Source organism: Chiloscyllium punctatum, chromosome 49, assembly GCF_047496795.1.
Source record: "Chiloscyllium punctatum isolate Juve2018m chromosome 49, sChiPun1.3, whole genome shotgun sequence".
Classification (NCBI taxonomy): domain Eukaryota; kingdom Metazoa; phylum Chordata; class Chondrichthyes; order Orectolobiformes; family Hemiscylliidae; genus Chiloscyllium; species Chiloscyllium punctatum.
In genome coordinates this window covers 60,865,894-60,882,432 of record NC_092787.1, presented here as the reverse complement: position 1 = coordinate 60,882,432, position 16,539 = coordinate 60,865,894, and the positions used below count along the sequence as shown (strand labels likewise).

Genomic DNA, 16,539 nt, shown 5'->3' with positions numbered 1-16,539 from the left:
CAAAAACTGCAAGGACTTCATCTTACTGCTGCAGGTGATAATTCCTACGTACCAGATGGTTTCAAAACAGTTTCTACTGTTAGAATATTGAATGGACTCACAAACTCTTAACAATCGCCTGTACCTGTGCTTTTGTTTTTGCTGCTGTTTACCTATTATTTATTTATCTATGCTACTTAACTCTGATCTGCCTGTATTGCTCGCAAGACAAAGCTTTTCACTTTGCCTTGGTACACGTGACAATAAATTCAATTCTAAAAGCATTATAAGAATATCCTTTCATGCAATAGTGCTCACTGGTGCAGAATCAAGCATAAGAGTGACAGCAATGGTGGACTGCAAATACAGATAATGAATTCAACATGTTTAATGCAAGTATATATTCCTACAGCACAATTACACTCTTTATTCATTAACTGGATTTGTACACAGCTGGCCAGGTGGACATTTTTGCCAAAACTACTTGCTGTCAAGATGATGTTAGTAATCCATCATCCATCGTCTTCAATTTCTGCAGTCCGTTAGAATTACAGCTTTACAATATGGTTTTGATACAGAGTGGCTTGCTAGGCCATTTGGGAAAGTAGCTGAGAATCAACCATTTTGCTGAGACTCCGGACTTTTCCAGCAACACATTTTCAGCTCTGATCTCCAGCATCTGCAGTTCTCACTTTCTCCTTAGGTCAGAGCAGGAAGGAATGGCAAGTTTCCTTCCCTAATCTACATGAATATTGCTGGAAAAAGACACTTTATTGAAACTTTTCATCTTGCACTCATCAGGACAATTCACAAGAATACACATTTAAAGAGAAAACCAATATTTATACTGTACAAAAGGAAACTGCAGATTGGTTAGTGAATAGATTCTGATTGATAGAGGCATTGCTATGGAGAACGCACCCATAACATACACAATTATAATTTACATGAGTGAACCAGAGTTTTTACAAACTTCCTATTCCATGGCTAACATTATTGTTACAAATATTTGTGTCAGATTACAGTCGATTCTGCTGTAACACAGCAGTTCTGTTTTCATTCAATCCAGGTGTTATAAGAAAATCGCTTAACAGTGACACCATTTAAACTAACTGGTCCGGAATTGCGTTATGAACAATGCATGCTTTAAAAGTTCGCGCTTTAGAAACAGTGTCCCCAATACGTCAATCGTGTTACAGCAAATTTGCATTAATGAAACTGCATTATAGCAGAACAAGTACCCAAATTCCCCAATTCTGCTGTATGATTTGAACCCACATCTCAAGATTATTCACCTACTGTAGATAAGCAGTAAAATAACATATACTATGGGTGTAATTTTCCGAGCCCCTGAAAGACATGGGCATTAGTGAGTCAGATGGGAAAAAGATGAAATCATAAAACTCAGATTCTCAATGTTGAGGGAGAAAAGAATTCAGATTCTGCAACCAGGTTTCGAAGGACAAAGCAAGAATCTTGCTTGAATGTATTTGCATGCCATCTAGTCTCATTTCATTGATAGAGGGTTTTTTATTCCCTCAAGTTGAATAGAAACTAGATGGCAATAATTTCTGACATGAAACTCAGAGCAGATACCTGACAGCTCCAACTTACTGTTTGTTCCTCCAAGCCACCATTTTGGAAACCAGTTCCTAACATCGTAGGTTATGATCCATGCGCAAGAACTACCTGCAGCATGTCCATGGAATTTGGCATTGGACATGCACCAACCTCATACATCATCATGGCTCATCTCCACTTGAATACTACACCCTGGAGCACACCAGCATTTTTCATTGTAATGCTACTGCCAGGACATTTAGCATGCACTGACAGCACCCACATCAGACTGGACTAGGGTGCACTTTAGGGCCCCTCCCTTGCTATCTTAGCACTCAATCACTGTGTGCCGACACACATCTCTGCTTTGCCTTATCAATATTGTCAGGATTGGAGGGTTTAAGTTATCAGGACAGGCTGAATATTTCCCTGGAGAGTCAGAGGCCGACAGGTGACCATATAGAGGTTTATAAAGTCATGGATAGGACAAATAACCAAGGTCTTTTTCCTAAGGAGTCCAAAACTGGAAGGCATAAGATTAAGGTGAGGTGGAACGATCAACAAAGGACCTGAGAGACAGTTTTTCATGCAGAAGGTGGTGCTTGTAAGGAATGAGCTTCCAGAGGAAGTAGTGGAGGTGGATACAACTACAACATTTAAAAGGCATCTGGATGGGTGCATGAACAGAGGCTTTACAGGGATATGGGCCAAATGCTAGCAAATGGCATTAGGTCAGACTGGGATGTCTGGAAGGCATGGACAAGTTGGACCAAAGGGTCTGCTTCCATGCTGTATGACTCTATTTGTGTCTTGTTACCTCACTTAAAACATAAAGACCCACCTGATTTGTGTCACTTTGCTGTTTATCACAGGCACAAAGTTAGGCAGCTTGTCATGGCTGCCAGCAGTGATCAGTCAAGACGACTGGACATATTACTATATGGAATTGTGCTGCTTCAATGTCACACCCACATAATGTCAGTAGCTTATATGACAAACTCATCGAGCATCCTTCAGCCAAATGGAAATGTCTCCAATTCTAAGTGGCATAGTCTTTGGTCAAGGCAAGGGAGCCAACCTTCAGGCAGAGGTCCCGGCACAGCAAGTCAAGGGCAGTTTCTGTTCTTAACCCAGGAGTTTGGACATGGTCAGCCAGACATTTGGGGCAGTCAGGATCAGGGTTCCAATCACTGTAGTCAGGGAACTGGGCCATGGTCAATCCTTCATGTCAAATACTCTGAATCCTTGTTCTGGTTGTAAGTCAGTCATGGAGCTGCACAATGGCCCTGTCATTTACCAGTCAGGGCTGCCTGTAAGTCAATCAGGGAGCAGGGCCACTGTCAGCCCTGGAGGTCAGCTCAATGAAGGTCAGGCTGGGGGGGGCGGAGGGGTTGTTATAATGTGATTAAAAATGTTGAGGAAATTGGCATGGCTAAATTGTAGGATAGGAGCTCGGAATAAAATTGGGAATGAAGACATTGGTTGGGAATATAAATGGAAGGTCACAACTGATAGGATGGACATGAATTATAAGGAAGAAAGGAATCTGGAGGTATGGAGGATAGGCCCTTTGATTACTACACTGAACACGTTACTTTTTCCAAAGTGAGTGAGGACTGCAGATGCTGGAGATCAGCGTCGAGGGTGTGGTGCTGGAAAAGCACAGCTGGTCACGCAGCATCCGAAGGGCAGGAGAATTGACATTTTGGACATATGCCCTTCATCAGAAATGAGGCTTGTGGGTCTAGGGGGCTGAGAGATAAATGGGAGGGGACTGGGGGTGGGGAAGGTAGCTGACAGTGCGATAGGTAGATGAAGGTGGGATGAAGGTGATAGGTTGGAAAGGAGGGTGGAGTGAATAGGTGGAAAGTATGCTAAGTGTGAACTGCATTGCATCCCTCGGATGCAAATATCATGCAAATCATTAATAAGCAATGGAAATGGACACCCAGATTGAGTTAAGTGTCTTGTTTTTGTCTGAAGCATTGTAAAAGATGTGGAGCCCTTTAAGGTGCGATTGCATTTATTAGGTATGCTTATGACACAGATGAAAGTAATCTTTAAAAATAGTATCCTGCACATGAAACATATAATGTTCAACTGTGTTGGATACAAATCCTAGTTATAAGCACTCTAGTGATCATATCACTAGTCATTATACATTGAGTACAGTCAATGCTGTGAAGCAGAAACAATCACAGGGACCTTAATAGTCTCACCTACTTGCCATGATTGACAATCCAAGATCTCATAGGATTTCACCTCCACACCCATACGCAGCCTATCACCTTGTGCTGTACATATTTGCCCTTAAGTACAACGTGGCCTTTTTTGAGCGATCTAAGAAGTTGCAGGTGGTTGGGGAAATCAAAGTTTCAATAATCCTACCATAGTTACAACTTCTTACTTGGGATGTTTGAGAAGATTTGTAGTTCATGTTGAGGTTCAGGTTGTAAGTTTGCTCACTGAGCTGGCAGGTTTGTTTTCAGACGTTTTGTCACCGTGCTAGGTAACATCATCATTGAGCCTCCAGTGAAGTGTGGCGTTCTGTCCCACTTTCTATGTGCGTGTCTCAGTCTCTTAAGGTTGGTGATATCATTTCCGTTTGTTTTTCTCAGAAGTTGGTAAATGGGGTCCAAATCGATGTGTTTATTGATGGAGTTCTGGTTTGAATGCTAGGTCTCTAGGAATTCCTGTCCATGTCTTTGTTTAGCCTGTCCCAGTTGAAGTGGTGCCCCCCTCGTCTGTACATAAGGATATTAGTGGTAGTGGGTCATATCTTTTGGTGGCTAGTTTTCTGCCTGTCTCTCTGATGTAGTGTTTGTTACAGTCCTTGCATGGTATTTTGTAAATGACATTTGTTTTGCTGGTTGTTGGTATAGGGCCCTTTAGGTAGATGAAGAACTACTGATGAACCTAAACAACCCTATATGAGTAAACAGCAAAACGAATGTCATTTACGAATTACCATACAGGTAATACTACCTCGGACGGACAGGCAGAAAACTAGCCACCAGGAGACTCGAACACCAACTAGCCACCAAAAGGCATGGTCCATTATCACTAATATCCCGCCTCAGGCGACTGACTGTGTGGAGTTTGCACATTCTCCCAGTGTCTGCGTGGGTTTCCTCTGGGTGCTCCGGTTTCCTCCCACATTCCAAAGATGTGCAGGTCAGGTGAATTGGCCATGCTAAATTGCCCGTAGTGTTAGGTAAGGGGTAGATGTAGGGGTATGGGTGGGTTGCGCTTCGGCGGGTCGGTGTGGACTTGTTGGGCCGAAGTTTCCACACTGTAAGTAATCTAATCTAATCGCCTTATGTACAGACGAGGAGAACACCACTTTGACTGGGACAGCACATCCATCCAAGGACAGGCTAAACAGAGACACACATGAGAATTCCTAGAGGCCTGGCATTCAAACCGGAACTCCATCAATAAACACATCAATTTGGATCCCACTTACCAACCTCTGAGAAAAAGAGCAGGAAATGATATCACCCACCAAGACACAAACAGAAAACTGGACAGAACACCAGCGCTTCACTGCAGCCTCACTAATGTTATCTAGCATGGTGATGAAACATCTGAGAACAAATCTACCAGCTCAGTGAGTAAACTTACAACCTGAACAATTTGCTACTGTATATGCATGGTATAGCTTGTGCTGCATACATAAAAATAAAGACCTCTATGTCAAAATTCCAAACCTGGTCGGCATGGATGAGTTGGGCCGAAGGGCCTATTTCCTTGCTTTATGACTCTAAAGCTACATATTAATGAGGTGAAATTTAAAGTTAATAAGGTCATTAACAAGCAATAATCTCCGTTAATACGGAACTCACGCTGCCCAATGAGAATCTTTCCTTGACACCATGACTTGCATAATAGTTGCAGTGAGTTTCTTTTGATAGCAAGATAGGCCATGCTGGGCTTATGCAATTGTGTCACATTTTCACCATAGCATACTCGTTCAGATCCGTATAAGATTCTGCCAGAAATATTTATTTGGTTTTTCTGCCATTTCCTTATCCCCCATTATAAATTCTCTTGACTCAACTTGTAATGGTACCACATTTGCTTGAACTAATCTTTTCCATTTTATATATCTGTAGAAGCTGTAATAGATCATTTTATGTTTCTGATCAGTCTACTCCCATATTCTAATTTTCTTTTCTTAATTTTTTATCTCATCCCTCTGTGCATCAAAATACTCTCTTCACAGATTTCCTAAAACCTACAACACAATGGAGCTAATCAACTGTCACTCTTCTAACTGCCTTGTGTTTATGGGTAACATGGAAGCTGAGGGACAATGTGGAAGGCTTCTCAACATATCCCAAGATGTTGTTTTCTACATCTGCTACTAGACAACCACATATGACTGCAAGGACTGACAGGCAATATCATGCTTGCTGCATTGAAATTAACAGCAGCCCTAAACTATTATATAAATGGATCATTTCTGGAAGCCACTCAGGACCTCTGGAAAAGGTCTTTATTTCCAAAGCTCTTTATAGTCAGGACACATTTTTTCCATTACTCACATAAATTATGTCCAAAGTCCGCAATGGCACGATCTTAAACCCAGCATATGGTAGCAAATAAGGTCACTGTCATTGAAATCAATTTTGTAAGCATTAACTGCGATCCTCAAGTGCTAGATATAAGCTTCACTACGTCATCCAAACAATTTCAGGTACACACATTGCTGATGATGTAAGATACTATAAAGGTTCAAGATGGAATACTTGCAGTACCTTCTGATGGACAATTCTTTTACTTCACACAACCATGTCAACATCCAATGGCGTAATGTTACAACATTGCAAGTGAATGCATATTTACAGAAGTACAGATGAAATATATACAATAAATACTCATGTCACCTTTGTGCCCTCAAGAAATGTCTTCTCTGTTTACCTACCACTATATCTAGGTACTGCACAACATACCTAGCTAAAGGTAAAGACGAGTGACATGAGGACTTTGATGCATATCCTCTGGGGGCTTGAGGCCTAGAGTGTACTAGCCTGCTGACAGTCTCTGTGCTAAAGCTGCACCCTCCTCAATCTGGCATCCTATAAGCAACTGGAAGATTTTGCTATTATTTTCAAATGTCAATTTTTGTGAAGTAGTAGGCTAGTTATTTAAAAATAAATTTATGAACACTAGTAAAATTCATCAGAATTGTGCAAACACAATTTAACTTTACCAGTCCACATCAAAAGTTCTTAAAAAAAAGCTAGCGTACAGTTTTCCTCAGAGCTGTCATACCATTGTGAAATTAGAAATAAACTGACTTGTTACATTCACAGGATAATAAACAAAATTACTAAAACAAAGTCTTGCAGGCTAGTAGTAAAGAGTTTGGTTGTTGTAAAGCATGATAGTTGAATTGAGATAATTTAGACATTTGAAACTTATGTTTCTTTACTTAATTCATCATATTATTTTTGTACCTTTTTACTGTTACACAGGTATATTGAAATCTATCAATAGATTGTTAAGAGAAGAACTCCAAGTCGGGAGTGACAATTGACTATTCCCTTTTCAGTGAATAACATTTTTTTATTACCTGGTCACAAGTTGGCAGCAAAATATAAACATTAATTTTCCTTTGCATTCTATCAATTACTTACTTGCACTGAAACTCAACTGAAGATATTATATTTTTGAGGCTGCTGGTTTAGAAGATTGGTGTTACACATGCAAATAGGAAATGTACATTGCATATGTTAACTTTGAAACAATATCATTGCTCTGAAAACATTAAGCATAGAAACACATGTCTAGTTTTCAATTTTAATGACTTGCTAGATAACCGCAGCTTAACAAAATTCAAATCGTTCATAGTGTAATCGAGTCAACTGTTGTCTGTTTTGGTTCTAGGGAGAGTCACGTAAAGATTACAAATTTTCAGAAAAAGCATCTAGTGTTTCAGTCATAGAGTTCCAATGTAATTTGATTAACATTTCAAAATATTTTTTGTTGTTTGACACTAATAAGTATTTAAGTGTTACTGCTAAAACCACTTAAATGCACAGCAGTATATCTCATGCAATTCTGGACAAATGTAAATAGGCTATAATTGTTTTCAATAACTTTCTAAACAAAAAAATAACAAATTTTTTATGGTTAGCAAAGGGTAGCAAACTGTTCCTTCATTATCACATGGCTAGCTCTGGGAATAACTAAATGCTTTAGAAGAATTAAAATTACAAGTTTATCTGAATTTTCCATCTTCCAACACATTAATCTCATTGAAATTAAACTGATAGAACTTGAATGGATTAATGGAAGATCAGTATTTTCAATTAACAATGCAACAAAAAAAAAATCACCAAATGTTTTGATGGCTAGTCATCAAAAACTTCAAAGGCAGCTATTTGAGGAACATTGTGGATGGAAGGCAAAATGTTCCATTACTGGAGTTGAACCGCCCTTAAAACCAAACCACTGTCTCTGACATGCAGCAAGACCTGGCTCTGCCTCTTGAGCAGAAATCTGAATGCATATAAAAACTAGGCTGGGCTGAACAAAATAGAATCCCTAATAACCAAATCTGCTTTTAACTTATTAAATTGCTGATTGAAATCTAAAGACAGAAGTCTAGTTGCAAGCAGAAAACTTGTACATACAATGTCAACAGAGTAGCAAAAACAAGAATCAACTAAATATTCATTGCATTTTTAAATTTGGTTTGGAAATGGCAATATGCAATACACAACCACCCTTAGGTAAACACATAGTAAATAAGTAGTAGAAAAGAAGTTCACTTCAGTAGTTTAAAAGTCATCAAAGCATAGTAGTACATACCTTAGGAACATGTATCAGGAAAGGCAAAGCAGTGTGAGGTGTTCTTGAAATGAAAGCATACTAGACCAGAAATAATGAAATTCACAAGGTGCCCTGTGACAATGCAGTTAACCGTTTTCCATTGTGAAAAATTAACAACCCACTACTCTGATGTGTACATAAGGATAAATAATAACAATGACTGAAGGGAGGAGATAAGCAGTAACATACCAACACATCAGTAACCGCTTCAAGGCAATGCTTCCGGGTCTGTCAGATCGCCAGCCATTTATCAAATTACATGTCAATATGTAAAGCTAGAAGCTGCCTATGAAACACAGTCACTCCCCAAGACATTTTTCACACCTCTTTATGTGCCACATTTATCTAATATTAGCCCTGACTGTTAAGCCAGTCCCAAAAGAAATTGCTTTCTGAGAAAGTCATAATGATTTATAAATAATTAAGTGCTGTTTAGTTCAATCTTCATTTACTAAAATGTGACCAATATCAAGTCATTTTTTTCCATTTTATGTACTAAATAGTAAATATCCCTGAGATGATAGCAATAGATTTTTCAATTCCTAACAATAACAATTACTTTGAGATTATGCCTTGGGTCATCCCTGTATAAACATTTACAACATGCATTGAAAGCTCAGTTAATTTAACTGATGCGTTAATGCATTTATTTCAAAAAGAGGTTACACGTTTAATAACGTTACAGAAAGAAGAATTGCACTTTTTGCACTTGTATTCCTCAGAGTGACTTCAGGACAAACGTTAACAAAAATGATGGAAACATCACCATCAAACCAACTAATTAAAGATTTAAAAGTTAAGATTTATTAGATATGCTATGCTTGAATAATGGATATTACTGCAGCTTCCTCATCCAACTAGGCAAGCAACCACTTCAGCTTTAAGCAGTATGCCTCCGCTTATCCTTGCTTTCTTTGTTTTCCTCAGAGGTTTTGTTTGTTTTAAAAAAAAATCAAAATAAGGAAAAAACTGCCTATCATTCTTCCTCTCAATTTGTATTTTTCTTTCATGCTTTCTAACATCAGAACTTCTGTGTCTTGATGGAAGCCATTAGCCTTGACCTTTTCTATTTTCAATATAATACAGATGAAGTAATTAGCTGGTTTCAAAATGCAATCAGATTTCTTTTCTTTACAAATTGATGCAACATTACATTGTAATGCATTTTCTCTCTCCATCAATGCAATCTCTCTGACCTAAGTGTATTAACCTCTACTCAATCTTGGATGGTAGTCTTCCGCACGCAAACACAGACACCAACCTTCTCAACAAATATCACTCAACATCATCCTAATATCATTAAAGCTTTTGAAATTTGTTCTTTAGCCTTTCTTCAAAAGCCAATGTTTGGTAATTCAAGTTCTAAAATGATTAGTTTTCAAGGTCATTCGACTACTAGCAATACATTTAATAGACAGTTAGCTATATCTTCAATATGTTAAAGTGACTTTCATGATAAAGTACCTCACATGATTTATTAATTTATAACAATTATACTAATTGACTTGTAGTAATTTGTCTACAGTAATCTCTGACTTGTAAATACAGGTGGTGATAATATTTGTAGTATTATTCATCATCATATGGGACAACGCTATAAAAAAATTTAAGACCCATTACTAAAGAAGAAAATAAATCGAGTAAGCAAGTTCCATTTTTCATAACATTGATTGTAATCTTTCAGTTTATACATTTCAAAAATCTATTACATTTAAAATAATTTCATTAGAATTGTTGTGGACAGGTGATCTAAATAAAAGACTAACTCTTTTAAAGAGTCATCTAACTATAGATTGAGCTTTTAAAATAAGCATTTACAAAACGGGCTTTTAAAAGAACCTATCATCTCCAGTCATAAAGAGCTTTAGAATGGTGTCACCATAATCTCTAGACAACAATCAGGACATACTGCCTGAAGGTTCCAATTACTGGGACAAAGAGCTGGGGATTCTCTTGTTTGTTATCCAGGATTCACTCACCTGTTTTGATTACTTTAAAATAGCTTATGCAAGGTAAGAAGTCCTTTGAACCTAATAGAGGAAGATTTCATGAATAAAATGGACATATCTCTGTTAGATTACATGAGCATGTTCTGGGAACAGCTCGCAAGAGCTTGTAATGTACCTCAGATTACAGAAAAGTCAAGAGAATTGGTGAGGTGAATTATTTGATTGATGTACCAGACTGCCAATACAAGAGCTGTCTGTGTCACATCAACATAGCAAAACAATACAATCACTGGGAGGAGGATAAATGAGCACAGGCTTACCAGACAGTGAGGACAGTGGAAAATTATAGGGATAGCAAGTATGAGGCAGAGGGAAGCCTGGATATTTCTAAAATTGAACCTTCTAAGTTACCTAACTTAGACAAATTATTAGTCAGTTTAGAGACCATGCTCTCTCATTTAGTTGCAGAACTGTAAGCAGATCTAACAAGGCTACTCAAAGCTTTTAATGAATGTCGTAGGTACAAATCATATTGCACCAATTTAGCTATTCATATTATGGATATAGGAATATCCCCTTCCATAAAACAGCAAGCATCTTTATCGTCTAGGTCTTGAAAAACAAGTCAATGTGAAAACAGAAATCGAACACATTTTGGAAAGCCACATGACAATGTTAAGTTATGCTATTTAGGCAAAAAAAATACTTTGGGCACTTTCCAGAGAATAGAGAACTAAGTAGTGGTGTTCCCAACTGTGTAGCTGTACTGGGAACACGTGGATCAGGTGGAACCCTTTTTTAAAAATTACAATTATCAATTGGTAACAGGTAAATCTTGCCAAAAGCGAGTTTGCAAAAGCACAGGTAACCTACCTAAGGCATATAATGGATCAGGAACATGTGCCATGAAGAGCAGCATGATTACAAGTATTGATGTAGTTCCCTGCCCCAAGACCAAACTAGAAATCCTGATTTTTTGGGGGGGATGTGGGGTTTCTACCTCAAGTTTGTATCAAACTACATTACAGTTGACTTGTTACAATAGAAAACCACAGCAATTAGTCACAGGAATGCCAGGAATCTTTTGAGAAATTGCAACCCATTTTAATCAACAATGCAGTGCTGGCTGCCACAATTTCACTAAGTCCTTCAAGGTAACAATTGATGCAGGTGATCTGAAAATAGATATTTCTGGTTCAAGAAGATCGAGAGGCTCGTGGGATATTTCTCTAAAATGTTAAATCAACATCATACTCCACTGTGGAGAAGGAAACCCTGGACCATTACTACATTTTTTTTAATAGTAAAAAGAATAGATAGTTACACAATCCAAACTGCTAGTCAATAATCTATTGAACTTCAAATGAGTGTTACTTCGTAATGAGCCATTAATTACTTGTTGACTAAAGAAACTTGGCTGACTTTTTATTAATACTGAACCTGACAAAACTTGAGACTTGTGTAACTTGTTATACCACTAACCTGGTTGAATCATCATTTATAGAACCACAGAATCAGAGTCATACAACATAGAAAGAGACTCTTCAGTCCATCCAATCCATGCCGACCATAATCCCAAACTAAACTAGCCCACCTGCCTATGCTTGCCCCATATCCCTTCAAACATTTCTTATTCATTTTTATAAAAATGGAGGAGTGGGGCTAGAAAAGGAAACAATGTGTCCTCCAATCTCAGTTGCAACAGAATCCTGAAAAAGCAAATAAAATTCATAGTGTGCAATGCAATTTGACTACAACATGCAGTCAGCTTTCTCCTCAGAACGTTTCCCTTTAAATACACTGCAGTGAGTTTATTTTTCAGTTAGTTCCCCAACATGCTGACATTTTTGTGTATGCCACCATGTTCTTATGATTTAAAACATTAAGGGTTTAGTCAGTTATTATTGTCTATTGGCAGGCAAAAGAACCATGCTACTATGAACAAATAGTGAAGTGAAGCTGCATACTGACGGATAAGATAATTTTCTATTTTTCTTTGAAAACATTATATATTTGGCAAACATAAAGGTCCATTATGAATGGAATTACATAAATACAAGTAGATGGGCCAACAACTGAAATACCTTTCACAATCTACTGGTCCTTACTCCTAATCACTTAAACCATTCTTTTCATTTAATACACACACTTTCTTAGATGACTACAATGTACTTGAATTCTGACTAAAATTATGAAGTCCACCATGCTATAGATTTGGGGAACAGGGAAACAGATGAGTATAAACTGATTGCCAAAAAATGAAAAACAAGGAATTACTTGGAAGCTTTGTGAAATAAATAAATATTTAAATAACCAGCTCTTAACCATAAATTTTACATTAAAAATCACATAAGGCATACTATTATAAATAAAAAAAATGAAAATAAAACCTAATACTAAGTTGGAAATTTGAAATAAAAACAAATTATTGAAAAGCATAGCAATAAAAAAAACTTGAAATATTAGCCCTGTTTCTTGCTTTACGTATGCTGTGTCACCTGCTGAGCATGCTCTAGCATTTCCCATTTTAATTTTAAAGTTGAATGTTTACGGAATACTTCAATTCTATTGAAGAATTCTCAAAATTAGAGCAGAGGATATATTTATTAGCAAGATTACTGACCTAATGAAAAGCTTACTGTAAAATTAACTTGCTAGTTTCTGTTATAATGTTTGAACACAAAGCAAATAATTTGTGGAGAAGTCCTCAATTTATGCTTACGCCGTTTAAACTGATTTTTAATACCACTTGAAATTTAAAATCACAGAATTAATACACCTAATGCTACACAATAACTCCAATTTGCTCCAATCTCATCAAACCATTTCAGCCTTTGTCAAATTCAATTTCTTTCCTACAGTAGCTTCAGAGATTGTTACATTAGTTGTCCTGTTATTGCAATTGGAAATGGAGATGTTGTTTTTCCAACTTGCGCTGAGCCACAGTGGAGCACTGCAGCAGGTCAGAGATGGAAATTTTGACCAGGGAGCACGGTAGTTTGATGAAATGGCAGGCAACTGGAAACTGTTGAATCCTCTCACCATGAAGGCCAACAGACCATTTGACTTCTTCACTGCCCGCTGCATCTATGTGATTACTTTCAGTGACTGGTGTACCTCCTGCTTTCCCAATCTATCTAACTCAAATACTAATGTCTGTTTGTGCTACTAAATGGACAACTCACATTTATCAACATTTTACTACATCAGCAATAGATTTGTCTACTTACTTAACTTGTCCATATGACACTGTACTTTCTCTGCATCCTCCTTACAGTGTACTCTCCCACCCAGCTGTGTGTCATCTGCAAACTTACAAATATGACATGTGGTTTTCTCATCTAAATCTATGAACATATGTTGTGAATAGTTGGGGTGCAGGCACTAATCCCTGCTGTATGCCACTAGTCACTGCCTGTAACTTGGAAAAAGACCCATTTCTTCTACTCTGTTCCCTGTCTGCCAATCAGTTCTCAATCCATTTCAGTACACAATCTTCAATACCATGTGCTTTAATTTGACATTGTGGGACCTTATTAAAAGTGTTCTAAAAATTCAAGTAAATCACATCCGCTGACTCTCCCTTTTCCACTCTAGTAGTTATATCCTTAAATATTTCCAGCAGATTTTTCCAGCACAACTTCCCCTTTATAATTCCATGCTGACTATCCAATTTTGTCACTATCTTGCAAATGCTCTATCATATCATTTATAATAGACTTATGGATAACAATGCACCTGGCGATTTGATAGAGTTGACTGTATTAAAATACATACTGAATTTTTGCAAGCATTCTTATGCTGTACTTCTAAAGATGTTATATCCAGAGGATATAATAACGCATCAAGAATATCATCTATTATAGTTAGCAATGTTACAACTACAATTTTATGGTGTAATGTGATACCATTTATCATTGATCTGGAAGTAATTTTAAGATATTAAGGAGAATAAGTGAATGCAGGGTATTCAGATGTAGTGCAGAGGTATACAGGATGGTACTGTAAAATTTAGTGTAATAAACCCAAGAAATTTATTATTGAAAAACTGTTTTGTTTACCAATATTTAAATCAGTGTTTCTATTAATTGGTTCAACCTGTCATTTCAGAAAAAAATGTACTGCTGTTTTTCTGACAGTATTAGGAAAATTTCTGTGAAATAATGAGAAAATATGTTTGCTTGTTCAGAGAAATGACCCTTTAAACCGATACTGGAGTCTAGCTGAAAAACTAGTGATGTCATTGGCTGGAATTCATCTGCAGAAATAAAGAAGCAAGGCTGAAAATTTAAGGTCAGCATTTTTTGAAACCATTTACTTCTCACTACGAGCCTAACAAATTGTTGTTTTCCTAACATACAAATTATAATACTCTATTGGACATTGAGTTTCTCTTTCATAGACATCACACTTTGAAGTTTTTTATTGTATAGAGTTAATCACTTCCATCATCATACAGATTATAAATAAATAACTTTCATTAAACTACGTAGGTCAAATCTACAAATAGGAGATAAAGTTCAAGAAATGTCAAGAATTATAACTTTTAAACACAAATGTAGTCTTCCTATGGTCAAAAAAATATACGGTTCCATTCCACATATAATCGAAGTCAATACAGAACTAAAATATTAAATTATTTCTGGATTAACAATACTCTGCATATACTAAATCCAATGACTCAACATAGAACACCCGGACCTACCGTTAGTTTCATCTGCATTATATGCAACTTCTGATGGAACTTACCAGCCATTTATACAGCTTTTTAATTCCTCTGAGTCAAGTTTCTTTAGTAATGCTATTGTACTGGGGAGTGCAGACAATAATCAGCTCTTGGTGCAGAGAAACATGGTCTATTTTTACTTTCATGCACCACACTTCATAAACACAAGGCCAAAATAACTGAAAATTCTAATTCTGTCAGGTTACTGTTTGACTCTTTAACCTTCTCTGCAGTTGTTTTGTGGCATTGCTTTCTGTTTATAAGAAATGAGTTTGGCTACATACTGCAGGATAAGTCATATTGCTGTCATAGACTATAATTCATAAGGATTGATTTTTCCCTTTACAGCAAAGTCTATTTTGCTGCTCGTACCCTCAAACATAAAGTAGCAGATGTTTAAGGCAAAAGTCTAGTGTTACCAAAACAATGAAAAAGAACGTCAGGCAGAATGCAAAATGAGTCACCATTTACTTTTGTCCATTTTGTTCTATTGCAAAGACAAATCCCAATGTTTCTAAGTAAAAGATAGGATATAAAAATGAAAACTGTTTTTCTTGAATTAATTCTGCATTTAATTTATAGTAATTTAAAGAGAAACTCAGCAGGTTCCAGTGGCATTAGGTAGGAGGGCATGCATTTTATAATGACAAAAGGATTACATTACAAAACATACTCCTGAAGTGGTTTTGAATTTAATTTTAAAAGGTTAATTGCAATTAATAACTCCTTACCAAAGAATTTAAAGCTTGGAAATAGTGTAAATTACCTGCCCAGATCAAAAGAAAAACGGCCTAGCCCGTATTCACCAGCCGTCTCTGCTGACCCAATCTTTAGCACATTTTGCACTATCAGGAAACCCTGTCATCAGCAGTTCCTGGTTTTACATTCCTGTCTGAAAGTAGGTTGGAGTAGAATTTCTGCTTCTGATATCAGTACGTATCGGGAAATCACTCAGCTTTGTCTGTTATCTTGCATGCAAAGAGATAGAAAATCACATGGGCTACAATTCCCTGGTAGGAACTTCTAGCATATTTTATGATTGCAAAAGTCCAAGATCAACTCTTTAGTCAGATTAATGAGTCATTACTTTAATGAGTCATCAGCTTTCTACCTCAGTGTTGACATGTCGGTCTGACCCTGAACAGTACCTCTCCACCCCCAAGTGCCCATACCACTAACACCCAGGCTTCGTACCTTCACAGGTCATTACCCAAGCTGGGTAAATGAACCTACATCTGCCTCACATACCTTTCTCCCCCCCAGAGTGGGGGACTCAATTACGAGGGTTCATGAGTTCAAAGCGAGAGGGGAAAAGTTTAGGGGAGGTATGCGTGGAATGTTCTTCATGGAGAGAGTGGTGGGTGTCATGAATGCATTTCCAGCGGAGGTGGTAGAAGCAGGCATTGCAGCGTCATTGAAGATGTGTCTGGACAGACACATAAATGGGCAGGGAGCAAAGGTATACAGACCCTTAGAAATTAGGCT

The 16,539-nt window shown here is 37.3% G+C and overlaps 1 protein-coding gene across 6 annotated transcripts in view; it reads right to left on the bottom strand.

Moving 5' to 3' along the window:
• The window catches only part of LOC140469243 (regulator of G-protein signaling 3-like), a 271,500-nt gene that overhangs the window by 50,958 nt on the left and 204,003 nt on the right, over positions 1–16,539 (bottom strand). Inside the window, exon 1 of one of the 6 annotated variants that reach the window (XM_072565582.1) lies at positions 8,359–8,430. The exons of the other annotated variants lie outside the window; for them this stretch is intronic. The gene's annotated coding sequence lies outside the window, so the exon portion shown is untranslated. Of the gene's footprint in view, positions 1–8,358; positions 8,431–16,539 lie in introns of those variants that run through there. 6 annotated transcript variants of the gene reach the window in all.